Consider the following 26,694-nt stretch of genomic DNA (forward strand, 5'->3'; position numbering starts at 1 on the left):
AGTAAAAGAAATCGTTATGCAAAAATAGTAATTCTGAAATCTTAGTGTAAGCTGATTCCTTTGTCTGTTTCCTTCATAATTGAAAAGGCTTTTGAATAATTTGGCGAAATTAGCCTAAAAAGAGTTGGAGTGACCTAAACAGGAAGCCTGGCTATTCCCAGCTGTGGGTGATCTCTGAGACCGGCTCTGAGGCTCCTCTTTGCTCCAACAGACGGGAGCGACATTGAGCTGGATAAAAGTCAAATTCTTACCTCGCCCTTTCACTGCTGGCAGGATCAGATTGCATTTCTTTTATTATTCTTCACTCCCCAGTTTCCTGATCTGTTTAAAAGAAGAAGTAGAAAAGATAAATCCTCTCTTCAATGCCTGGAAAGGAAAACAAAATGACCTCAACTCCGCTTTGAAAAAATCTTTCCAAGAACTTTCTTCAGAGATTTTACTCGTGAGTACTTGGCAATATACTTTTTAGCCCATGAGAAGTAACTTTTATTTCTTTTCCTTGGCGGGGGGCGGGGGGAACCAGGGTGTTGAGAGGCAAAGACTTGTAGGGGAGGACCATTGTCTGTAACCCTACAATGAAAATCGACCCTTCTCTGTAAACAAACTCATTGCAATGTTAAACTAAATTCTCAGCATTTTCCATTTAGTTTTAAGCAAATATATATGCACTATAGGATTATGCTTTTAAGACCATGAACATAAAAAGTTGGTGAGATGTAGCCTTGTTTATAATTTTCAGCTTGTAGTGGCAGTTCTTTACTAATTGTGTCTTTAATTGGAGTTTTATGAAGATTTTTTTTTAATCTTTAAACATTATTTAGTAACATATAAAGAAATATCATAAAGAGACTGTCTGGCAGCCTTATGTTTAAAGAAACTTCTTTCATTGCCATTAATTGGTGATATTTAAAATAAGGTATAAACATTAGAATCCTTGTAGTCTAAATATTTCTTGCCAGCATTAACTAATCTCTCTAAGAAAATATTTTACAAGTCTCCAAAAACAAACGCTCATATTCTAAATATACTAAAATAAGAATAGATAGGATTGCAGTATATATAGTACAATTACATAAATTAAAGCAATAGATTACATACCTATATGATGTACTGTCATATTCTTGTTGCTTATAAAATGATATTAAATTTAGCTTCTGGTAGTAAAGAAAGCACATAGTATAGAAGTACACAACCACAGAACAATAATGAAACAAAAAAAATTAATTATGGAAAGCACTCGTTTGTATGAGTATTAATGGAAAAATGAGGGTCAAGAGCAGTGCTGTGCAAAAAAAAAGGAAAAGATAAGTAACAGCCACACTGTGACTCAGTGCTCTGGAAATTAGTCACAAAATGACTTTGTATAATTGTGATAACATTAAATACAAAGGGCAGAACCCAAGCAGGAAACATACAGCCCAGAGAGTCATATTTTATTCTGTGTAAAAGCATAGTATTTACGTCAGAGGTGAAAAATTGTGTCAATTTTGAGATATTGAAAAGTTTTTTAACCTTTCATAAAACGTTTTTAGGATTATTTTATACTCATCATTCTAGTGCATGATTATTTCAAGACATATAATCTATATTTTATCTAATACTTAAACTGAAGGGTGAATAATCTCTGAAAATGTATTGGAGTATGAAATTTTAATTTGGGGCCTATGGGTTAATAAAATGGTATAAAATATCCTTAGGGATCAACAGAGTTGGAAAACTATTAATGTAAATACAGATAATTAACATTACAGATGTAAAACTTTAAAATATTCACTTTTAACAATTTGAATGGTTATATTGGGAAGCCAAATTTATCTTCTTCAGGTAACTATACAATCTTATTAGAGAGCTTTAATGGCATATATACTACTATTTGGTTCCGTTCTCTATTAGGTATGCTGACTTGTACAAGTTTTGTTTTCTGTTTTTAAAGGTACAGTCTGATATCTTTAAGCATTTCTTTTATCTCCAATGACTAGATCAAAACCTCTTTGGGAAATGTGGTCCTGTTCAAATGGGTTATGCCATCAGGTAGTGCTTGCTGGTCTGATTGGTTGTCCATAACTCTAGGCTTCATTTGCTTATTGATTGTACAATTATTTTGCCTAGAATCTTCTACTATAAACAGTATTGCTAAATTTAAAAATAATAATCTATGGAATAGAAAATTGTTTTTGTATTAAACTATAGTTTTCATAACACTAACATTCCTTCCTAAGAATTAATTTCCTGATCTTAGTTATCTACATCATTCAAATTCAAAACATAATTGAGGGACTTCCCAGTTGGTGCAGTGGTTAAGAATCTGCCTGCCAATGCAAAGGACATGGGTTCCAGCCCTGGTCTGGGAAAATCCCACATGCCGTGGTGCAACTAAGCCTGTGCACCACAACTACTGAGCCTGCGCTCTAGAGCCTGCGAGCCACAACTACTGAGTCTGAGTGCCACAACTACTGAGCCCACTGCCTAGAGCTGGTACTCCACAACAAGAGAAGCCACCACAATGAGAAGCCTGCATACCACAACGAAGAGTAGCCCCACGCTCGCTGCAACTGGAGAGGGCCCGCGCACAGCAACAAAAACCCAACGGAGCCAAGAATAGATAAATAAAGTTATAAGAAAAAGAAAACCATTCAATGATAATGATAATTGGACAGATGACAAACTACTAGAGGAAAAAAGCCAAGCTGAAAAGGTTTTGTTTATTCCCAGAACACCTAGCAATCTAACCTAGCAATCTAACCAAATAGTAGATATGCTATAGATTCTTTAGGAATTGTTGGCTTACTAAATTCACTGTCACAAACTTTTAATACAGATTTCAACTGAATCAAACATCTCTACTTAATAGAAGAAAAAAAAGTAAAACATCCTTGCCAAAAAAAAAGGGAGGGTGGGACAGGAGAGACAATATGAAAAGGAAAGGGAAGTACTCAGAATAGGGTTTTCAAGAAAATCTTGTTTATTGGTATAAATTAAATAAGTAGAATAATATTGATTAAAATTAGTTAATTATATAAATTTATTTTTGATATGTAGACATGATCTAAAAATTGTATTACAGTCCAACTCATCTATTCTCAATAAAGGCTGTCTTTAGCCACCCTTTTCTTGTTTACCATCTAAAACATGTAACTCAGGAAACTTAATTTGCAGAGCTGTCTTTTTTAAAACAAAAATACTTTTAAAAAAAAGTATTTATTTATTTGGCTGCACCAGGTCTTAGTTGTGGCACGCAGGATCTTTGTTGTGCCGTGCAGGATCCTTAGTTGCAGCATACAGGATCTAGTTCTCTGACCAGGGATCGAACCCGGGCCCCCTGCATTGGGAGCACAGAGTCTTACCACCAGGGAAGTCCCAAAACAAAAATACTTTTAAATGCATTATTTTTTTATAGAAATATGCCAATACTATAATTATTTGATTGTTACCATCTGCATTTGGAGAAATCTGAATTCAAAACATGGAGTGACTATTGAAGTCCTTGTTTCTGGATATTAAATCTCAGCAAAATGAAGAAAGGTTGCAACTCTCTTATTCCAGAGAGTTCTCATTATGCTAGACCTCCTCTCTTGGGTCTCTGAGATCCTCAGTGACTGCTTTCTTGGTGTGATGTATTATCTCTAGGAGCCCAGTCTTCCCATTACCCTTCTCTCCCTGTCTTCACTTCAAGTGGCAGGTGCTGTGTAGAACCAGAGCCTAGGATTCAGCTACCAATAGGATGAGGGCACCCTAGTCATTTTCACTTCTTTTCAAAAGCAATAACAAAAAGCACTGGATGCATGTCAAATCTGCTATGTTCATCTCTCTTCAGGCCTTCCTTTGTGATTCTATGCTCTTTCTTAGTTGGAACAACCATATTTTTAAATTATTTTAAAAACAAGAGGTCCATGATCCATACTAGGAGTCCCAGTGCTGCAATATTTCTGTCTCACCTGCTCCACCTGATAGACCACAGGTGCCTGGGGAGACACAGACTTACTGCAAGAAATTCCTCAATCAAAATGTGATGGTAGCATTCTCTCTAGACTGAATAAATATTACATGTTGTTGATTAGGCTATTTCAACATCAGGAATGTAAAAGTATCCATCAATACAACACTGATACACTGTGGTGTTTTTATTACCAAGCATAGAGTGCCATTGACCCCCTTCAACTGTACCACACCCTCAATGCCACAACCACCCTGCTGCCAACCTCATTCTGTCTCTCCAATTCATGTTTCTTACCAACATCGATCCCATCCTTGAATCCTGTAATAATCCTGTAATCTAAACATCACCTCATTCCTTACTTCACAAGGCTTAGAAATGGAGTAAATCTCATAAATTGGGTGAGTCTCCAGAATAGTAGTGTTTGTTGCAAAATATTGGTAATATTCTTAAAGTTCTTTTAGGAATAAACTTCAAAGTATCCCAGGAAATGAATCAAAATGATTATATCAAAATATCAAACGCCTACTCACTCTTCTATGTGCAACCAATTTCAAATATATGTGACAATAAAATGAATGAACTTCTGATTCATGCTACATGAATGATTTTGAAAACATTATTCTAAGTGAAATAAGCCAGACACACACAAAAAAACAAATAGTATATAATTTCACTTACATGGGATATCTACAATAGTCAAATGCATAGAAAAAGAAAGTAGAATAGAGGTTACCAAAGTCTGGAGGAAGGGATAAATGGTGAGTTATTGCTTAATGGATACAAAGTTTCTGTTTGGGTTAATGAAAAATTTTGGAAATAGACGGTGGTGATGATTGCACAAAAATATAAATGTAATTAATGCCACTGAGCTGTACACTTAAAAATAGTTAAAATTGCAAATTTCATGGTATATCTATTTTACCACAATCAAAAATAGTAAAAGAAAAATATTAATATTTTTAGTTTTTTTCTGTTTCAATTTACGTAGTTTCTATCATATCTTCAAATTTACGTATCTTTTCTTCTATGTCCAATGTGTTTATAATCCCATCTAGTGTATTTTTCATCTCAAATAATGTTTTCATCTCTAGAAACTCAGTTTGAGTCTCTATCTTCTTTCTCTATTTAACACACTCAATATTTTCTCTAGATTCTTGAACATATGAGTGCAGTTTAAACTTTAGTTTAAATTTTAGTTTAAAATTTAGTTAAATTTTAGTTTAGTTTATGAATGCAGTTAAAATTTTAGTTTGTTAATTCTATTTTCTGTGTCATTTCTGTGTCATTTGGATTCTTCTCATTATGTTATATTTTACTGTTTTTTGCAGACCTTATAATTTTTATCTGAATGCCTGATATTATGAATCTTACCTTCTTAAGTGCTGAATATGTTGTATTCCTGTAAATAATATTGAGCTCTGTTCTGAGTTGCAGTTTAATTACTTGGAAACAATTTTGTATTTTGTTATCTCACTGTCAAGCTTTGTTAGACAGAATCAGAGAAATGTTTATTCTATGGTTAATTTTTTTCCCAGTACTGAGAAAAAAACTTTCTGACTACTCTGCTTAATGCACCATGAATGGAGGTTTTTGCAATTTAGGGACAAGAAAATATTCACAGCTTTACATGTGTTCTAAGTGTTATTCCCCTCTAGCCCTTTCTTTACCCAAACTTGGGTACTTTTCTCTTGTATATGTACTGATCAGTATTAGGCTGAAGACTTGAGGGCCATCTGAAGATTTCTGGATCTCTCTTTCTCTATAGCTCTCTACTCTGTTACTTAACCGTGCATACTCTAGCTACCCTGGCCTCTGCAGACAATGTGCTTTCTCCTAAACTCAGGGAGACCACTGGGCAATTCCAGAAACTCCTCTTCCTGAATTTGAATGTGGAAATTCCCTTCAGTCAGTGTGCTGGAGCAAATCAGAATGTAGGGCTGAACTCTTGTTTCCCATCCTTATGGGATCACTGCTCTTCACTGACCAGTATTTAGTTAGCGGAAAACCATCATTTAATACATTTTGACTATTTTATTTTTTTAAGTTGTTTCAGGTGGGAGGATAAATCCAATGTTAATCCATTGTGGCTGGAAGTAGAAGGGCTATTTTTCTTTAAATTTTTATTTTGTATTGGCGTATAGTTGATTTACAGTGTTGTATTAGTATCAGGTGTACAGCAAAGTGAATCAGTTACACATATACATATATCTATTCTTTTTCAGATTCTTTTCTCATATAGGTTATTACAGAGGACTGAGTAGAGTTCCTTGTGCTATACAGTAGGTCCTTGTTAATTATCTATTTTATATAGAGTAATGTGTATATGTAATCCCAAACTCCTAATTTATCCCTCCCTACAACCTTTCCCCTTTGGTAACCATAAATTTGTTTTCTAAGTCTGTTTCTGTTTTGTAAATAAGTTCATTTGTATCTCTTTTTTAGATTCCACATATAAGTGATATCATATGATATTTGTCTTTCTTTGTCTGACTTATTTCACTTGGTATGTTAATCTCTAGGCCCATCCATGTTGCTGCAAATGGTATTAATTCATTCTTTTTTAATGCTGAGTAATATTCCATTATATATGTGTACCACATCTTCTTTATCCATTCATCTGTCAATGGACATTTAAGTTGCTTCCATGTCTTGGCTATTGTAAATAGTACCGCAATGATCATTAGGGTGCATGCATCTTTTTGAATTATGGTTTTCTCTGAATATATGCCCAGGAGTGGGACTGCTGGATCATACGGTAGCTCTATTTTTACTTTTCTAAGGAACCTCCATACTGTTCTCCATAGTGGCTGTACCAATTTATATTCCCACCAACAGTGTAGGTTTCCTTTTCTCCACACCCCCTCCAACATTTATTGTTTGTAGATTTTTTTTGATGGCCATTCTGACTGGTGTGAGGTGATACCTCATTGTAACTTTGATTTTTATTTCTGTAATAATTAGCAATGTTGAGCATTTTTTCATGTGCTTTTTGGCCATCTGCATGTCTTCTTTGGAGAAATGTCTATTTAGATTTTCCACCCATTTTTTGATTGGGTTATTTGTGTTTTTTTGATATTGAGCTGTATGAGCTGTTTGTATATTTTGGAGATTAATCCCTTCTCAGTCATATCGTTTGCAAATATTTTCTCCCATTCTGTGGGTTATCTTTTTGTTTTGTTTATGGTTTCCTTTGCTGTGCAGTGGAAGGGCTACTTTTTAAAATCATATTTTAATGATATCCTAAAAAATAATAAACATAAATAGAATGAGAAATTTTAAGGGCATATAAACTGTAATTCGTTCATTGGCCTGGGTAAGATAAATACATTTTTTGCCTGCTATATCTCAGAAACTATGTTTCATGAGTAAATATATTTACATGATTGTACAATGAAAAACTTAAATTCACTATTTCTAAAAAATAATTATTTCAGATAAGCAGTTTGTTTCATTATGATTTTCTGATAACGGTAGTTGTTTGGGTGGCTAATATTTTACTCTCTTCTATTTTAGATGACAAATTCATTCTACAAGCTTAAAACCAATCAAGTTGTCACTTGTTCAACAGGCATTTCCAAAACTCTGAGTGCTGACTGTTATTTACCTAAAGCCTCCAGAGTTTTGCAATGAATTAAAGATTGCCTTTACTGATAGTTTCCTATCACAATTTCTCATAATTATCTTTCCTCCCCTGATTCCTGGATACTTCTACATATTGGAAGCTGTGAAAGTTCATTGACAGCACAAATTAAAACTTTCTCTTTTTATGAAAGATGTTTCAGGTGTTTCCTGCTTAATTATATATACCAATTGATATAAACAGATAATCCCAAATGACAAATATTGTAAACAAAAATTATATTTAGCATTAGAATTTGTTTTTATAATTATGTAAGAGTGTGTACATTATTGAAGTTTCTATGCATCTTATTTGAGTTCTGTGGTTTTAGTCTCCTTTAGCATAGTTATTCTGTCTATGAGGAAAGGAAAACAGGTACACAGTAAAGAAATCATTATGGTATCTACATCCTGGCACCAATGCAGGTTTATAAAAAAATTATGAGATAAGCAATTTACCTTAAAAACACTCAGGCCCTCCTTTCAGTGCCAATAATTTTTTTCAAGTTTCAGATTTCCCAGGATTAACCTCTTTTTGTATGTTTTTCTCTTAAGGAATTGCTGGAGAATGTTCCAGGGGAAGAAAAGTGTTTAACTAGGGAGAATTTAGATTAGCCTCAATTAACATGGCAAAAGAGAGTTGTTGTTTTTTTTGTTTTTCTATTTGTGGTGAACTCTGGATGAAACTCCTTTAAAGCCATTTGCATTTATTAGTTATATCCCTAAAGAAAGGAAAAGGTTCCTTAGGTAACAGTGTTTGCCCTATCATTACTATGTCAACATTGCTCTCCCAACCACCACCTGCATTCCACCTTACCATCTCCTTATTCAGAGGCCAAAGAGATACAAGTGACCATCTATCCTTCCTAACAGGTACTGGAAGTCTCTTCTGAAAGGATATGAGTAAATGGGCATTCATGGATGGTCCTCAAAAACATGTGAAAAAATATCTGAGCCATGCATTTGCTCTTTAGAAGGGAATGTATAGTTTTCCTCAGATCTCTCAGGAGCTTACATATCACCATGAAAATATATCTGAGACATGATTAAATATCCAAGGAAAACAATATATAGCACTGGGATCAAAAAAGAGTGTCAAGTAATAATATATCTTGAAGAAGGCAAGATAAAGATTTCAAAGGCAGATAAACTCGACATAGGAGGGATAAGGGTGGGGTAGAGATGGATAAGTTATCCTATGTATAAGAAATCTTGGAGAAAAGATCTTTTCTGAGAAGCCTTGGAAGAGATTAAATTATTTTAAGATCTTCAGTTCAATCGTTACACTTGAATAAGCAGATTCAATTTTTAATATCTTTGAAGCTGAGCATTAACTATGTACTTTTTATATATTAGAACTTATGCAGGGTACAAAAAGTTTACAATGTGATAATTTTTTTATAAATTTATTTTTTATTTTTTTATTTATTTTTGGCTATGTTGGGTCTTCGTTGCTGCACGTGGGCTTTCTCTAGTTGGGGCAAGCGGGGGCTACTCTTCATTGCGGTGTGCAGGCTTCTCATTGCGGTGGATTCTCCTGTTGTGGAGCACAGGCTCTAGGCGTGTGGCCTTCAGTAGTTGTGGTGCGCAGGCTCAGTAGTTGTGGCACACGGGCTTAGTTGCTCCATGGCATGTGGGATCTTCCCACACCAGGGCTCAAACCCGTGTTCCCCGCATTGGCAGGCAGATTTCCAACCACTGTACCACCAGGGAAGCCCAATATGATAAATTTTAATCATTTATAAATTAACCTATTAGGATTTGAAGTAACTTAACACAAATAAAATCTCTGGTCTTCATTCTCAAAAAATTACAATCAGGGGAATTAAGTAGGGCCTTTAACAAGAACATGCTATCTGATTCCTGAGATTATGTGTTAGGTAGAATATGGATAGGAGAAAAAGGAATGGCAATTTAGAGAAACTAGCAGATATTTATAAAAATGTAAAATAATGAGCATTCAATGTGAGGAACCAAGAGAAAAAAGAACTATTTATTGGATGCTATGAGTAAAAAAGGAAGTAGCACTAGTTTCCTTTCATTCTCTGAGTCCATAGTTCATTGTTTCATGGGTCTGACATTTTACAGTCTGAATGGAAGTGGCTGAAGATTAACATGTTAATGGTTCCTGGAGGACCATGACTTAGCTGCTTGGGGCCCCTGTTCCTTTACAATGATGACTCAGAAAGTTGAACTCAGGATGTCATGGGTGTAGTCACCAACAGCTGCGGTTCCAATCTTGAACTAAGCTCAGTTGCTTTTCATTAGAGCACAATCAGAAATTCCTGGGTTTTTTACTTTCGGACTTACTTTACCCACAGAATTACCCTCACTGAGGAGGGAGAAAATTGATCATTACTGGTTCAACATGTTTATTGTAATTAAGTATAAAAACTTTAGCTAATATTTGGAATCATGACTTTCATAGAAACAAAGTTACCTGATTATTTATCTGACACCAGAATGTTATAAATATCTAGCCTCAGGTATATTGAGTATAAATTTTGCTTCTCTTTCCCTCAAGGAAATGACAGTATAGGAATATTTTGTGGGAACTTCCCATACATGGACTAACATTTTGCTCTCCTTTTCTCATACTACAACAGATACTATCAAAAGCAGGAAGTTGAGAAGTTTCCAATATATTTGTCTAATCAGAGACAAAATCTAAGATGGCAACAGACTTTGAGGGGAAATGAGGAAGCAGACTTGACTTTATCTATTGATCCTTAAAATTAAAAAAGGTAAAATAACCTGAATTACATAAGCTATGAATCAAGGTTCTAATTAGAAACCCGTTAGGAAGGTCTCGACTGTCTTTCCAAAATACATATACCTCCTGCCTAAGATGTCATACTCAATATTAATTAATAGATTAATTAGAATTAATAAATTAATTATGTAATCAGGAGATTGATTGATAGACATATAATCAGAGAAGCAACGGTCCTGAAATACCATTTTCTTATCTTACTAAATAATGGATGCCTAGAAGAGCAGATACAAACAGGAGAAAAAACAGAAGCAGCCATAGGTCTTTCTATGTAATTTTCTTTCTAATATGGACAGTAATGATAATAAAGACATAGTTAATATATTCTTTTCTCACACCAAAATTCATTGTATTCCTTTGTTTTTCTTTTTTATTTCCTTCCATTTGGGGCTACTGGCATTAGCAATTGACCAGAATTATATCCTCAGAAATCTCCATTTTGGTTTAGATATATAATGCCAAGTTTATTTATTTATTTATCTATTTATTTATTTTCCTGCTTAAAGGAAAGAAATGAAAACAGCATACTATGAAGATCTTTGCTGTTAAACTGTATTAGATTAAGAAGAGTCCCTGTGGTGAGGAAAGGTGAACTTGTTCAAAGAAATGAGTGCCACCTTCTTTTGACAAAATGTCTTACCAATTTAACTGTAATATCTAGACAAAATAATTCCCCACCTTTTTTCTAAGAGTTTTGTTAGCTATGGGCAACGATATAAGGAAGAATCTTTGGTATTATTTCTTTTATTATGTATTTCTCTCTTGTTTTCCTTTGTTCATTGTATTTTTCTTAGTAAAATATATACACTCTCTTTGGACCTTTCTTACAAATTTCAGAAATATTTTTACATATTTACATTTCCAGTATTCTTTTTAAAATTAATTAATTAATTTTGGCTGCATTGGGTCTTCATTGCTGCATGTGGGCTTTCTCTAGTTGCAGCAAGCAAGGGCTACTCTTCATTGTGGTGCACGGGCTTCTCACTGCAGTGGCTTCTCTTGTTGCGGAGCACGGGCTCTAGGCATGTGAGCTTCAGTAGTTGCAGCACGTGGGCTCAGTAGTTGTGGCATATGGGCCCTAGCGTGGGCTTCAGCTGTTGCAGCACATGGGCTCAGTAGTTGTGGCGCGTGGGCTCTAGGGCATGTGGGCTTCAGCAGTTGTGGCACACGGGCTCTAGAGTGCAGGCTCAGTAGTTGTGGTACACAGGCTTAGTTGCTCCATGGCATGGGAGATCTTCCTGGACCAGGGCTTGAACCTGTGTCCTCTGCATTGGCAGGCAGATTCTTAACCACTGTGCAACCAGGGAACTCCCTACATTTCCACTAAACTTTATAATTATCTTTTTACTCTCCCACTCTCTCTTATTGCTTCTCAATTTTCCTTCTCCACATCCAGTTCTCTCACTCTTCTCTCTTAGCTAGTAATAAGAATTAATATTCCCTATTATTATTTAGAGGGAGATTATTTTTCCTCTTAAAAATATAAACACAAAAGTTTAAAAAATAATTGGTGAGTTTCTTGACTTACTTTACTTATAGAACTTTAGTCCAAAACAGAGAATAAAAATCCCCTACTTATGATTTGATGAATTGCTAATTTCTAGAGAATGTAAATAATCTGAAATTCACTTTAGGGGAAAAAAGAAAGAAGAAGATATTTATGAAAATAGTGGGTCTTTCTTAAGCTTGCAGTTGCCCTTTTTTGGGATGGTCACAATTCCTGTGTTTGAGTTGAAGCTCTGTCAATATGCAAATGTAAGACTTTGGAGAGAAAAAATTAGTTTCAGGGCTTCAGTGTCCTCATTAAAAAACGTAGGATATTCTAGATACTTATCCCTGTAGTTTTTTGGGTTTTTTTGTTTTGTTTTTTTGCAGTACGCGGGCCTCTCACTGCTGTGGCCTCTCCTGTTGCGGAGCACAGGCTCCGGACGCGCAGGCTCAGCGGCCATGGCTCACGGGCCCAGCCGCTCCGCAGCATGTGGGATCTTCCTGGACCGGGGCACGAACCCGTGTCCCCTGCATCGGCAGGCGGATTCTCAACCACTGCGCCACCAGGGAAGCCCTCCCTGTAGTCTTTTAAATCTCTAGCATTATATAATTCTATGACATTGCCCTTCACTTCAGCTTTTTTAAATTTTTTAAATAAACTTAGTTTACCTATGTTGTATGCTATTTGGTGTAACATGAAGATATTCACTGTTTTCTCCTGACATAGCTATTTCTTTTCTCTGGGATTTTTTTTTTTAAGTTTTCTTTCTCATAGTATTACAAATGACAAGAAATTAGACCTACACAGTAAACAGCTTTTAACATTTCATTCCTAGAGGAAACGTCCCTGCTTTATAAAATCATACCTAACAACCACTTCATATCCAAAAGAGAGAGAGAGTAAAACTTTTTTATCAGTGCAATTGTCACAATCTAAAATACAGATAAATGTTGTGATTTGACATATTTGCTAACATTAAAGAATTCCACATTAAGCAGTTCTCCAGAAATATGACTTCCTGTAACAAGAGCCAAATCCAATAGATGTTTCCTGAAGGATTGGCCAATCTTTTAGTAAACATGATTAGAGTGAATAGTCTGCAACTATTTGGGGAGGCTTGTTTTTGTTGTTGTTTTGCTTGTATTTTACTGTGTTCCAATATTAATTTACTTACCAGGTTCAGAATGTTTTGCTTCATTGTTTCCCATATTTTATCATTAGTCTGGGTGTAGTTTTAGAATATAATCTGAAAATCTGACTTTTATAAAGCAAAACATCAGGCATTATTTTAAGGGCAAAATAATTTTTTTGATATTTATTTATTGTTTATTTATTTGGTTGCACCAGGTCTTAGTTGCGGCAGCCGGGCTTCTTAGTTGCGGCAGGCAGGCTCCTTAGTTGCGGCAGGCAGGCTCCTTAGTTGTAGCTCCCAGGCTCCTTAGTTGTGGCATGTGAACTCTTAATTGCAGCATGCATGTGGGATTTAGTTCCCTAAGCAGCGTTCAAATCCAGGCCCCCTGCACTGGGAGTGTGGAGACTTATCCACTGTGGTACCAGGAAAGTCCCAAAATAATTTTAATGATAAGAAAAGGGGATTCTGACCTGAGCATTATAGTAATGATATTATTTTCCCATCCTCCAAGCATTCTCCAATCAAAAATGCTGAAAAAGTTGGTTAATAGCCAGTTTGTGAAATAAAAACAGCAGAATAACTGTCAGGTTACACATTTGGCTGCTAGAAGGCAAAATCCATAGCATGAGTAGCTTAAATATGAGGCCATTTACTAGTTCACAATATACAAAGTACAGAGGATGCTTCAAGATTTGTTAATTCAACACAGATCTAAGTGCTTTCCATCTTTTTATTTCCATCACTAACAGCAGGTCATCCTTATCTAGGGATAGTTCTCAACATTACAAGATGATTGCTTCAGTCATAGGCATCACATACAGACAAAACAAGTGGAAGGAAATATTATGTGCCCTCCCATGTGGCTCCATTTAGAATAAGGACCTTTTTCAAAAGTTCCCCAGCCCTGGAAGATAGCATACTTCCTTTCTCATCTCATTGGTCAGAGATTTATGAAATAGAAATATCTAAACCAATGTCTGTAAGGGAAATGGAATCACCATGATTAATGTAGATTAATGAAGAGTTTATTATTTATGAATTTATTCCTTAGGTGGGCATAGGCTATCCTTCCCTGAGAACTGGACATATGAACATATTCAGTTCATCTATCAATGAAAAGTGACAGAATTGTTGTTGCATAAGCAAATGAGATGACTGAAACAACACCTTACAAAGTTTAAAAAAAAAAAAGACAAAAATATATCCATAATCTCACTGACCTAATTTCCCTTATTAAAGCATATTTTTCTGTATAAACACCAATTTTTGCTTAGTTTATCTTAAAGTGTACATATATTTTTGTATACAGCTTTTAAAATTCATATTACCATGATTAATCCCCTCTTAATCTTCTAGTCATTATCATTACCAATTTAACTTTGTATAATATTACACCTGGTGGATGGATGTGCTGCCATATCTAATAATTGTCAATGTTGCATACCTACATTGTTTAAAAATGTAATATTTCTATTCTTAAAAAGATTGTGCATTTAGTCATTTTCATATTTTTAAATTCCCAAGTGTCATATCAGTACCTTAAAGTATCATCTATGTTTTTTAACAAAGAAAGTACACATTTAGGAAAAATTTTTAGTTGACGATTAAATAATAAGCCACTTATATACTTCCCCTTGCCAACACTACTCAAAGTTCTGCCTTTTTTGTCCTTTATCTCTGTCCAATTGATAAAATCCAACTCTGAATCCTTCAAAAGTTTAATTCCTGAATCTGGAGGGAAAGAGCACTGAATTTTGAAGGCACAAATTACTATGAATTTATAGTTTGGGATTCCAGCAGCCCATAATCCTTTAAGATTTTCGATACGCCATTTTATTTTACCTGGAGAAAATGGCAAACCCTCACATTTTTAAAAATCCATTATTTCTTGACATTTTGAACAGAAAATCTCTGCCTCTTCTTCACATAGAAAATTGAATCACAGCAAGAAAATCTTCAATTTTCTTTTATTTATTTATTTAATTAATTATTTATTTATTTATGGCTGCGTTGGATCTTCATCGCTGCGCATGGGCTTTCTCTAGTTGTGGCAAGCAGGGGCTACTCTTCGTTGCGGGGCATGGGCTTCTCATTACGGTGGCTTCTCTTGTCACAGAGCACGGGCTCTAGGTGTGTGGGCTTCCGTAGTTGCAGCACATGGGCTCAGTAGTTACAGCACACGGGCTTAGTTGCTCCATGGTATGTGAGATCTTCCTGGACCAGGGCTTGAACCCGTGTCCTCTGCATTGGCAGGCAGATTCTTAACCACTGCACCACCAGGGAAGTCTGAAAATCTTCAACTTTCTGTCTACTCTTCAACAGCTCCATCATAAGACACACACACACACACACACACACACACACGCACACGCACACGCACACGCACACACACACACACACACACACACACCCCTGAAAAATGTGTCCTATTTCTCTCCCCACAGAGAAAACCTCATTTCAATGGAAGTTACTCTTTTCTTCAGGCCAAGGTTAGACCCTCTTTACTTGTGTCCAGGATCTCAGTCTCTATTTATTTTATTTTTAGCTTTTGTCTCTTCCTCTCTAGTGGCAGAATTATATTAAACTAAGCCCTCCACAAAAGTATCCCTCAAACACCCTCTCTTACTTTCCAGCATAGATTTATAAAATGATATCCTCAATTGCTGTTTTCACAGCCTTTGTTCCAATTCCTTCCTCAGGTCACCAGTTGCTGCCCCCCACCACTGTACCAAATTTTATTTTGCAGTGTGCAAGGGTACTGACAATGCCACTGTCACTAAACCCCATGCATGTTTTTTAACTCTTGTACTTGAACCCTCTGTGCTCTAGATATTGTCAACTTGTGCCAATGTTATGAAGTATTCACTTCCTTAGCATCTATGTCACTACAGCCTCCCAGGTTTCCTTTTGTTTCCCTGTCTATTTCTTAATCTTCTTCTTAGACCTATTTCCCTCATCCTTGTTCTCCACAGTTCACTTATAGGGTGTTCCTTCCCCATCTTCACACTCACCTTATAGAGTCACTGTCAGGATTATGTGAATTAATATTTGCACAATCATTCAGAAAAACACCTGCTTCATATCACATGCTACCTAAGTACTTGTTAATCAAATCAACCTCAGCACTCCACAGAGTAATTTTCATTTTTATCTTGATTCTCACATTTCTGTCTCTACAGAGATGTCTACCCTGAGCTCCATGTCTACATATTGAGCTTCTTATTTCGTGGCTCCAATGAGTATCTTACAAATACTTAAAACTCTCCTGCTTTGGATGAAAATATTTATTTAAATCTATTACAGTTAGTAATACATAATCATAGTAAAATTTTACCTATGATTCATACTATCTCAATAATACCAAATAGAATGCTTACTTTTTTATTGAGATATATTTGACATATAACATTGTGTGAATTTAAAGTGCATGATGTGTAGATTTGATATATTTATACATAACAATATGATTATCACCATAGCATTGGCTAATACCTTTATCACATCACATAATTATCATTTCTTTTTTGTGGTAGGAACAATTAAGATCTAGTCTCCTAGCAACTTTGATGTTTATAATACAGTACTGTTGTCTATAATCACTATGCTGTGCATTAGCTCTCCATGACTTATTTATCTACTGGCTATAAGTCTGTGCCCTTAAACAACATCTCCCCAATTTCCCCATCCCTCAGGCTCTAGTAACCACCACAGAATGCTTACTTTAGATTTATACAGATATATCACTTAGATGAAAACCAAACTACATTTTTTTCTAAATGGCATCAAACACAAATTAAATAGACAATTTCTGGATGGTTTTATTGTTAACATTTTTTTGTATTTTTCTCATTGTAAAGACGGGAAAAATAAAATTTCTAGGTACCTAGAACTTATAAGCTTATTATAGTCTTAAAGTTATATTAAAAGTATATACTATAGATATTTTTGAATGAAAAATTAAATTTGTATCATAAAATTATAACTAAATTGTTGCAAAATACACATAGAAAAAATTCCTTAAATACATTTACTTTTCTGTTATTGACTTTTTTAAATAAAAAGATATTGACCATTATGTCAAATATGGTGATAATAAAATATATCACATTTTAATTATGTGTCATAAAACAAGACTCATTTAGATGAAATAAACAACACATATAATAAGACCTCAAGGGCACAATTGGAATTCCTTGATAGACTATGGAGTATTATAGAGAACATACAGTCATGAGCTAAGGCAGAGACTAGAATGTAAACAACTAAGATCACCGGGTTGCGGGGGGCTGTTGGTGGTGGGATGAATTGGGAGATTGGGATTGACATGTATACACTAATATGTATAAAATAGATAACTAATAAGAACCTGCTGTATAAAAAATAAATAAATAAATTTTTTTAAAAAAAGAACAACTAAGATCACCATCGCAGCCTCTCTAGTGAGCTCTTGTTATTTGGCCCTCTCTGGAAGTCTACACCACACCTCTCTCTATAGACCAGCAAATCATCTGACTCTGTGTATATGTCTACCCCTTGGCAAGTCAGCAGTGGCCAGATGCTAATGTGACTTCATTATTATCCATTCAGTAGGAGTTTGGAGAGCTGACTTTATGAGTAGAGAATATGGGCAGGTTTTCTTAGAAGTAAGGGTGGAGAAAAGGAAGAAATAATTAGTTGAATACTTATTGTCATCTCTAGTAGAGGATTAAGTTATAATTGAAGTCCATTATGTTCCCTCTCATTCATACAGTTTTAAATAATTTCTTTTTAGTTTTAAATAATTTTAGTTTATACATTTGTTTTAAATTTCTCCAGTGACTTTTTACTTTCTTTTTTGCAGAACTCTTAATTCATTGATTTGTTCTATAAACATTTATTGAGCTCCTATTAGATACCAGAAAGAACAGATATAATTGCCGCTTTTAAGGACAGAGAAAACAGATAGTAAGCAAATGTGTTATATAGGGATAAGTGCAGTGATTTAAAAAAAACATGAAAGGGAATGGAACATAATCATGGAGCTATTTTGTCTCAGTGTTCAAGGCAGGATTCTGAAAAGACTCCATTTGTGCAGAGATTTGATACAGAACCAATATATCCATAGCATTTATGAGATTGAATCAGAGCATGATTCCAGAGGTGGAGAGGTAAGGAAGACCCTGTGAGTAGGAATTTACCACAGAATTTCCTCTCTGCTGCAGTTGGGAGTGTCTCTACATCCTTTTCCATAAGAGTAATCATAACTTCTCATTTTCCTAATATCTTGCGGCAAATGGTACATACTTAGTTTTCAGGCCCTTAGGATAATTTAATAAACTTTATTATGCAAAATTATGAAAAAAATCCAATCTTAAAATAAAACTTTTCATAGCCCAGAAAACTAACTGGCTGAGTAAAAATTATTCTCTAATTTAAAGTTATAAGGACTGACATACAGTGCAGTGCTTTCTGCTCTGGAACATATGATTTGTGATTACAGTTAAGGAATGAAGCAGAGAAGGGATTAGGCAGTGAGGGTCTGTTTTACCTGCCAAGTCTTTCCTTCTTGTTGTGAACTTTAAAAGACACCTTCCTAGAAGAGATTATACAGAACAATTTTCTCAGAACACATCCCCTCTTAGTAAATAACAACAAAAACCCAACAAAAGCACATAAATTGAGAGAACTGGATACTAAGCATCCTTATAGTATAGGTGATTCTACATTTCCTATAGGAATGTGGCAGGCCATGGCCAGTCCTGCCTCAGGCTTAATTTTTAAGCAACAAGAAATAGAACATGGTAGTCTGTAATTGTGCAGAAAGAAAAGAATCGGCTTACACATTAAAAAGCAAACTCTAGTGCTGATGTATCTCTTCCCACAGCCTAATGACAAAAGGGAAGTGACCCTTGCTTCTGAAACAAATCTACTCACCAAGTTTAGAGATACTTTCTTAAGAAACTAGGAGGGCTCCTGCTATGAACTGAATTGTGTCCCTCCCACCCCAAATTCATATGTTGAAACCATAATCCCCCATATGATTGTATTTGGACATAAGACTTTTAGGAGATAATTAATGTTAAAATGAGGTCATAAGAGTGGTGTCCTAATCTGACAGGATTGGTGACCTTATAGAAGAGGAAGGGAGAGAGATCCTTCTCTCTATGTATGCACACACAGAAGAAGGGCCACTTGAGGACATAGAGAGAAGGTGGTTTCTGCAAGCCAAGAAGAAAGCTCTCTCCAGGAGCCTGATTCTGCCAATGCCTTGGTCTTGGACTTCCCTCCAGAACTGTGAGAAATTTGTTTCTGTTGTTTAAGCCATCTAGTTCATGGTATCATCTTATGGCAGCCATAGTAGACTAAGATAGCTCCTGTGAGCTTTATCCACAAAATCACTTGTATCCTTACCTGACAAAGATCCATTTCAAGCCGTGTTGGCTGGTTGGAAGTGATAGGAAAGAAAAACTACCTTGAACGAGGTCTAATTCAGCATTCTTGCCAGACCTCAAACCTGGACTAGGTCATTGATGATTGCCTACCTTAAGCATTGAGGCTCTTTCACTCATTTTTTACTAGCTGGCCTATCAACATAAACTTCCTTTATAATATTGCATGCTCAGAGTTCCAAAAAACTTACGCTGCCAACATGCTTTGGAGCATGGTTCCATTCTATGATGACTGCCTTAATCAAATCTGTAGTGTCTTTTTCAAATTTTGACTTAACCATTTTTATTACAACAAATCACACTAATCAATCCACAGAGGAATGTGTAAATATAATTTTTAATAATATTTAAATTTTCTTTTACCAAAACTTTTTTTTAATTTGACAGTATAAAACAATAACTAAGGCATTTGCTTTAGAATTAGTACATCTGCACAATCACTTGCAAGCTGTTTTCTTAGAAAAGTTATTTTATCATTTTGAACCACTATTTGTTTTCTCTATCAAATGAGGATAAGTTAACAACATTATCTTAGACAGAGTGTGAAATATAAATGAGAAAGAAATAATAATTAAGGCTCATTATTGGAAACTGCTTTTCACATTATGATTTATTATCATTAAAGTGACAAACTGTAATTTCACCACCCCACGGTAAAAACAAAACATAAGGTGGCTTAAAAGCAGGCATCTAGAGAGAAAATCTAAACAAAGACTTAATCTACAATATGAAAATTTATCCCAGATATTTCAAGAGCTGACTATAATTACATGTTTGAAATGGGGCTTAAATAAAATAGGAATTTGCTCTTTTCAACTCTAGTCTTTAGCCAAGATTTTTTAAAATGCGTGTATATGTGGTTTCTATTTCTTCTAAAGTTTGGGAGAAAAAGAGAAAATATGTTACTTAACAGATTTTTCAAGTACCTCTTTTAGATGTTCCCTTGTGTAGACTTCTTCTAATCTGTTCATTCAGGCTTTGACTGATGGGTGAACTTCTGTATCCTCTTCCCAGGTATGAGAGGCAAACACCTAAGTTTTCTAAGGTTTATGACCTATTCCCTTCTCTAATATGGTTCTCTAAGGCTTGGGCCAAAAACCAGCTACCCATATATATGGATAGAGTGATGTGGAAATATTTACACAGTAATAAATATAATTACTAATGAAGTGTAGAGCTAAAGCTAGGAATAGAAAACATTTCGGCAACTTACTGAATCAAAAATTACAGTAATGATCACAGTAAAAACTTATATTGGTCAGTTAATTGTACTTGTAGGATTAGCAAACCAGAGAAATCAATTATTTTGAGAAATCAATTTTTATCCCGTAGTTCCCACGGTGATATTGCCTAATCATCGTCTTCAAGTCACAATAAAGGTATATTGCAAAAAGAAATAAACAGAGAGAGACTAAGTGATTAATACATTTAATTATAGTTTCCTGCATTGGATTTGGTCTCTATTCCACAAATCTTGTTTATTTTAACGGTGCTTTGAGATCCTATCCTTCCTCTGTCACTTACTAGCCACCTGGGCATATGAGGTTGGAAAACAAACCATGCATCTCTAATATAAATTCAGTATACCTGCCCCACTGGCTACACAGCATTATTATCAAGATTCAGTAACCTGGGGCTTCTCTGGTGGCGCAGTGGTTAAGAATTGCCCTGCAAATGCAGGGGTCACGGGTTCGAGCCCTGGACCGGGAAGATCCCACATACTGCGGAGCAAATAAGACCATGCGCCACAACTACTGAGCCTGCGCTCTAGAGCCCGCGAGCCACAATTACTGAGCCCGTGTGCCACAACTACTGAAGCCCACGTACCTAGAGCCCGTGCTCTGCAACAAGAGAACCCACCACAATGAGAAGCCTGTTCACCGCAACGAAGAGCAGCCCCCTCTCGCCGCAACTTGAGAAAGCCCGCACCCAGCAACAAAGACCCAACACAGCCAAAAATTTAAATAAATTAAAAAAAAAGATACCGTAACCTAATAGGTAAGAAACCACTTCAAAAAAAAAAAATCATTACAAAATACAAATGTTTTATAATGATATATCTTTGTACTTCTATTATCATTCTTAAAATAAATGTGGTGAATATACCATACAGCCAGAGCCTCAGGAAATTTGATCTTAATTTTAATTGTAGGTCATAGATAAATAATCCTGATACCAAAATAATGCTTATAGTGATGACTCAATGCCTCAGTAATGTGAGATCCGGGGGCGGGGGGAGGGGGGGAGTTAATAAAGAGATAAGGCTCTGTACTGACTTGTTAGAATTTGCTATGTGGCAAACGTGCAGTTACACAGCCTTAGATCTCTCTTGGGAAACTGCCCAAACATTTGTATTTCCACAATGTATTTATTTAGAAAAATACTCTTTTCCTGAGAAAAATCTGGCTCTCAAATCTCTCACTGAGATTATGCAATTTCAGTAACTCTATTCAGGAACAAGTGTTGGAAGTCTGGTGAGAAATATATTTAACAAAAATCCATTTCCAGACTCTAATTGTTGTGAATATTTGGGAATTTTCAGTTGAAAATACTACTTATAAAAAATGAACTTCAAAACATTAAAAAAAAAATAGAAAATTGTAAGAATACCGATAGGGCTTTTTGTCTTCCTCCCCTTACTGTAGATTTATTCTCATGTTACCTTTCTTCATTCATTATCCTTGTTGTTAGGGCACTGCAAACTCACCCAAAATGAGAAACAGCCAAGAAAGCACGAAGGTTAGAGATAAAGACAGGCACTAGGTTTTAGTGGGCAGCCCCCCCCCAGGGTTCAGCCAAATTGAGTGGAGGGAAGTATTAAACACCAAGAGGATAACAACATTGCCACTGCTGAGCAGAAAATTGGAATTATTTTTCAAGTTACATTTTTCCTTTTTTTTTGGTTGTCAGGTTTTGTCTCTCCTGTCTTTCATTGCTACACTGCAAATAAATAAGCAGCCAACATGAAATTTCTTTCAGACGTGGCAAAGTACTCATTGAACTTAGAGATTAATAGTAAAATTTTAAAAAAGAAAAAGTTTAGTGATATGTGATAAGGAAAATCTGAACTAGGAAGTTTAAATTATATAAGCACCATGATGATAATATACACGTAAACACAACATGTGATTTTTCCAGATAAATTTATAAGATGATAAAATAACAAGAGTGTACCCCAAAACTAATGATAAAATAGAGTAATAACTGCCTACATGTTGTTATATGCCTTTCCCAAAATGATGTATTAGAAATTTAATGCTGGGGACTTCCTTGGTGGTGCAGTGGTTAAGAATCTGCCTGCCAATGCAGGGGACATGGGTTTGATCCCTGGTCCAGGAAGATCCCACGTGCAGCGGAGCAACTAAGCCCATGCTCCACAACTACTGAGCCTGCACTCTAGAGCCCATGAGCCACAACTGCTAAAGCCCATGCGCTCTAGGGCCCGCATGCCACAACTACTGAGCCCACGTGCTGCAATTACTGAAGCCTGCACGCCTAGAGCCCGTGCTCCACAACAAGAGAAGCTGCCTCAATGAGAAAGCCTGCGCACTGCAACGAAGAGTAGCCCCCGCTCGCAGCAACTAGAGAAAGCCCGCACGCAGCAACGAAGACCCAACACAGCCAAAATTAAAAAAAAAAAAAAAGAAAGAAATTTAATGCTATCCTTCCAGCCTACTGTTGGTCTCTTCCATTACCTGTGAGCTTTTTGCTCTGAATCCTGCCACAAGTTCTCATCCACATCAACATCCATTGCCATTTCCTTTGAGTTGTTCTCACCAAAGCCAAATTGCCAACATATTTCTAGTTCCAATGGACTTGGATTCTTAGAAAAACATTCATTTTACATTAAGATCTGTACTGCCTCATCTTACAACTTGTAGCCCAAGAAACCTCCCATACCTAACCAAATTATCACAAAAATGTCTCTCAGTTTGGGCCTAAGGTCTTTACAAATCAGTGCTATATTTTCAATTGTTTAGATTTTCAGAGTCTGAGATGACATTCTCAACAAAGAATAAGCTCAATATAGCTCAACAAAGAATAAGCAAAATATTTTGTTTCCGTTTTTACAGTACACCCAAAATGATGTCAAAGATTACTTAAAATGATTATAATAGCTAAAATTTATTGTATTAGTCATCAATCTAATGACCTTTCCATTTAATCCTCACACCCTCTGAAATAGGTTTTAGTAAAATACCCAGTCTATAAATGAGTAAATAGAGGCAAAGAGAGGATAAATATATTGTCAAATTCACATAAGTAGTAAGGTACAGAACTGGTATTTGAAGTTTTACAGTCTGTACTAGGTTACTAGAACTGCCATAAACAAAGTATGACAGACTGGGTAGCTTAAACAACAGAAATGTATTTCCTTTCAGTTCTGGAGGCTAGAGTTTGAGATCAAGGTGTCAACAGGATTTATTTCTTCTAAGGCCTCTCTCCTGGGTTTATAGGTAGTCAGTCTTTCTCTGTGTCTGCTTTCTCTTTTTTTTAATAAAGACACCAGTCATAAGACCCACCCCAATGACTTCATTTATCCTTAATTATCTATTCAAAGGCCTTGTCTCCAAATACAGTCACATTCTGATGTACTAGGGGTTAAGACGTTAACATATGAATTTGGAGAGGACACAGTTCAGCTCATATCACAGTGTTAATCCAGATCCCTCCTCTTAACCACTAAACATGCAAAAGGAAGGGAGGGATGGAGGAGAAAAGGAAGGGAGGAAGGGGCGAGGGAGGGAGGGAGGGAGAGAGATGTTACTTAGGGCATTACTTGGATTGATTTGATGGCTCTTGGTTTCCATATGGGATATAGCCACCTCTACCACAGTAATATACTTGTCAAGCAAACCAGAATAACCTTCAAGGCAGCTGGAGGTAGGGTGCTTTCTAGACAGTGCTGAGACAGATTGACCAATTCTTGGGACAGCAGCTTGGTATGGTGATGTGACCTGGAGCTCTGAAGTTACACAGATATAGGTGCAAATATTAGCTCTGTTTCATTCTACTTGGAAAAATTATATTCACTTTCTAAGCTTCAGTTTTCTTAACATGGGTGTAATATTTCATATAGGATAGGATTTTTAAGAGTATTATAGTTGATGTGAAGTTCATAGATGAGCTCATATCCTCAACAAGTGAAAACCTCAAAGTTCTTCATTTTTCCTTTCCATTTTTGCTCCTCACTTACTAGATTCACACAGACCACTTGGCTTTCTTTCACATACCCTCTCAAGAATATTAATATCATAAATAAATAGTGAAGTAATAAATAATACATTTCTTTCACCTAATTACCTCTTTTCTAAGCACACCTACTCACCGTCTCTTTTGATTGGATTTAAGTAATCACCCTGTCTTCTTTCTTTGAGTTGCAAATTACCTATCACTTAAGCAAAATTTTACAAATAGAAATCTACTCTATTCATTTTACATTTTCTTTGAAAATTTTCTTTTTAAACAAATTTTTCAATTAAAATATTTTATACTTCCAGAAAAGTGGAATAAGCAATACAAAAGACACAATTAGAAAAATAAATGTGGATAAATGGACATTCCATCACATTGATTCTAATGTCTTTATATTTTGGTGGGATTGGTAGAAATAAATAAAACTGTATGGATATATCTAATGATCCATATTGTAACCTAATTTTAATTCACAAAGTTTATCCATATTAATTCATTTATTTATCCTCATGTTAGTCATTATTTTGGGTATTGAACATAGAATTGTGAATGTTATGCTAAGAATGGAAAATGCTTTAGTGATGGAGAGACAGTGACTATATATGCAAATAAATATGTAAGTGGTGATAAGTGCTATTCCAAAAACAAAGCAAGTCATTACTTTTAGGAATGTAAAATGGTGCAGCTGCTTTGGAAAACAGTTTGGCAGTTCCTCAAATGACTAAACAGAACTATCATATGATCCAATAATTTCATTCCTAGGTATATACCTAAAAGGAATAAAAACATATATCCTCACAAAAACTCGTGCACAGATGTTAATAGCAGCATTATTCATAATATCCAAAAAGTAGCAACAGCACAAATGTTCATTAAATGATGATAAATAAATTGTGGTATATTTATAGAATACTTTTAGCAATAAAAAGAAATTAAGTACTGGGACTTCCCTGGTGGCACAGTGATTAAGAATCTGCCTGCCAATGCAGGGGACACGGGTTCGAGCCCTGGTTTGGGAAGATTCCACATGCCGCTGAGCAACTAAGCCCATGTGCCACAACTACTGAGCCTGAGCTCTAGAGCCCACAAGCCACAACTAATGAGCCCGTGTGCTGCAATTACTGAAGCCCACACGCCTAGAGCCCGTGCTCAGCAACAAGAGAAGCCACCACAATAAGCCCGTTCATCACAACAAAGAGTAACCCCCACTCACTGCAACTAGAGAAAGCCTGCACGCAGCAACGAAGACCCAACACAGCCGAAAATAAAGTAAATAAAGTTTTAAAAAAAGAAATTAAGTACTGATATATGCTACAGTATGGGTTAACCTTGTAAACATTATGCTAAATGAAAGAAGCCAGACTCAAAGCCATTTATATGAAATGTCTAGAATTAGGTGATATATAGAAACAAATTATATTAATGGTTTCCTAGGAACGTGAGGATGGGAAAATTGCTGGGGGTGATGGCTAAAGGGTGGGGAATTTCCTTATAGGGTAATGAAAATATTCTAAAATTGATTGTGGTGATGTTTATACAACTCTGTGGTTATAGTTATAGCTATTAAAACATTTTTTAAATTGAAATTATCAAAATTAAAAGTTTGTGCTTATCAAAAGATACATATAAAATTGAAGAGATAAGATAGACCAAGATAGAATATTTATATATATTTGGCAAAGAACTTATATCCATAATATATAAAGAGCTCCTACAATTCAATAATGAAAAGACAAAAAAATCTTTAAAAAAACCCTCAAGTTATTGAGATAGAGAGTAATAGAGGAACTGGTGGTTGTTACTTTTTAAATATGGTGCTCAAAGAAGGTCTTTTGGAGAGAGGATACCTGACAAGTGTCCTAACTAAAAGAAGGGAGTCTGTCATTCCAGGATCTTGTAGAAGAGTGCCCCCATGACAGGAAATAACAAATTTAAAGTACTAAACCTAGAATGAATATGCTATGTTCAAGAATCAACAGCTTCAGTGGAGCCAAGGGATTAGTAGGCAGTATCCATAAAGCTGAGTAATTACAGAAAAGACTGACAGGAAATAAAGTTGAAAGGGGAGCTGGGAATGACATATTGGACACCTTTTCCCTTGTCAAAATGATCCTCCCTAAT

At 35.5% G+C, this 26,694-nt stretch overlaps 1 protein-coding gene across 2 annotated transcripts in view; it reads left to right on the forward strand.

Moving 5' to 3' along the window:
* Positions 1 to 243: 243 nt before the first annotated feature.
* Positions 244 to 26,694, forward strand: part of TFPI (tissue factor pathway inhibitor) — a gene marked incomplete at its 3' end in the record, with an annotated part of 66,548 nt that continues 40,097 nt past the window's right edge. For both annotated transcript variants that reach the window (XM_082658659.1, XM_082658660.1), the window contains exon 1: positions 244 to 442. The remainder of the gene's footprint in view (positions 443 to 26,694) is intronic.

The sequence above is a fragment of the Grampus griseus genome (genome assembly GCF_964374135.1).
Source record: "Grampus griseus genome assembly, chromosome: 7".
NCBI lineage: Eukaryota > Metazoa > Chordata > Mammalia > Artiodactyla > Delphinidae > Grampus > Grampus griseus.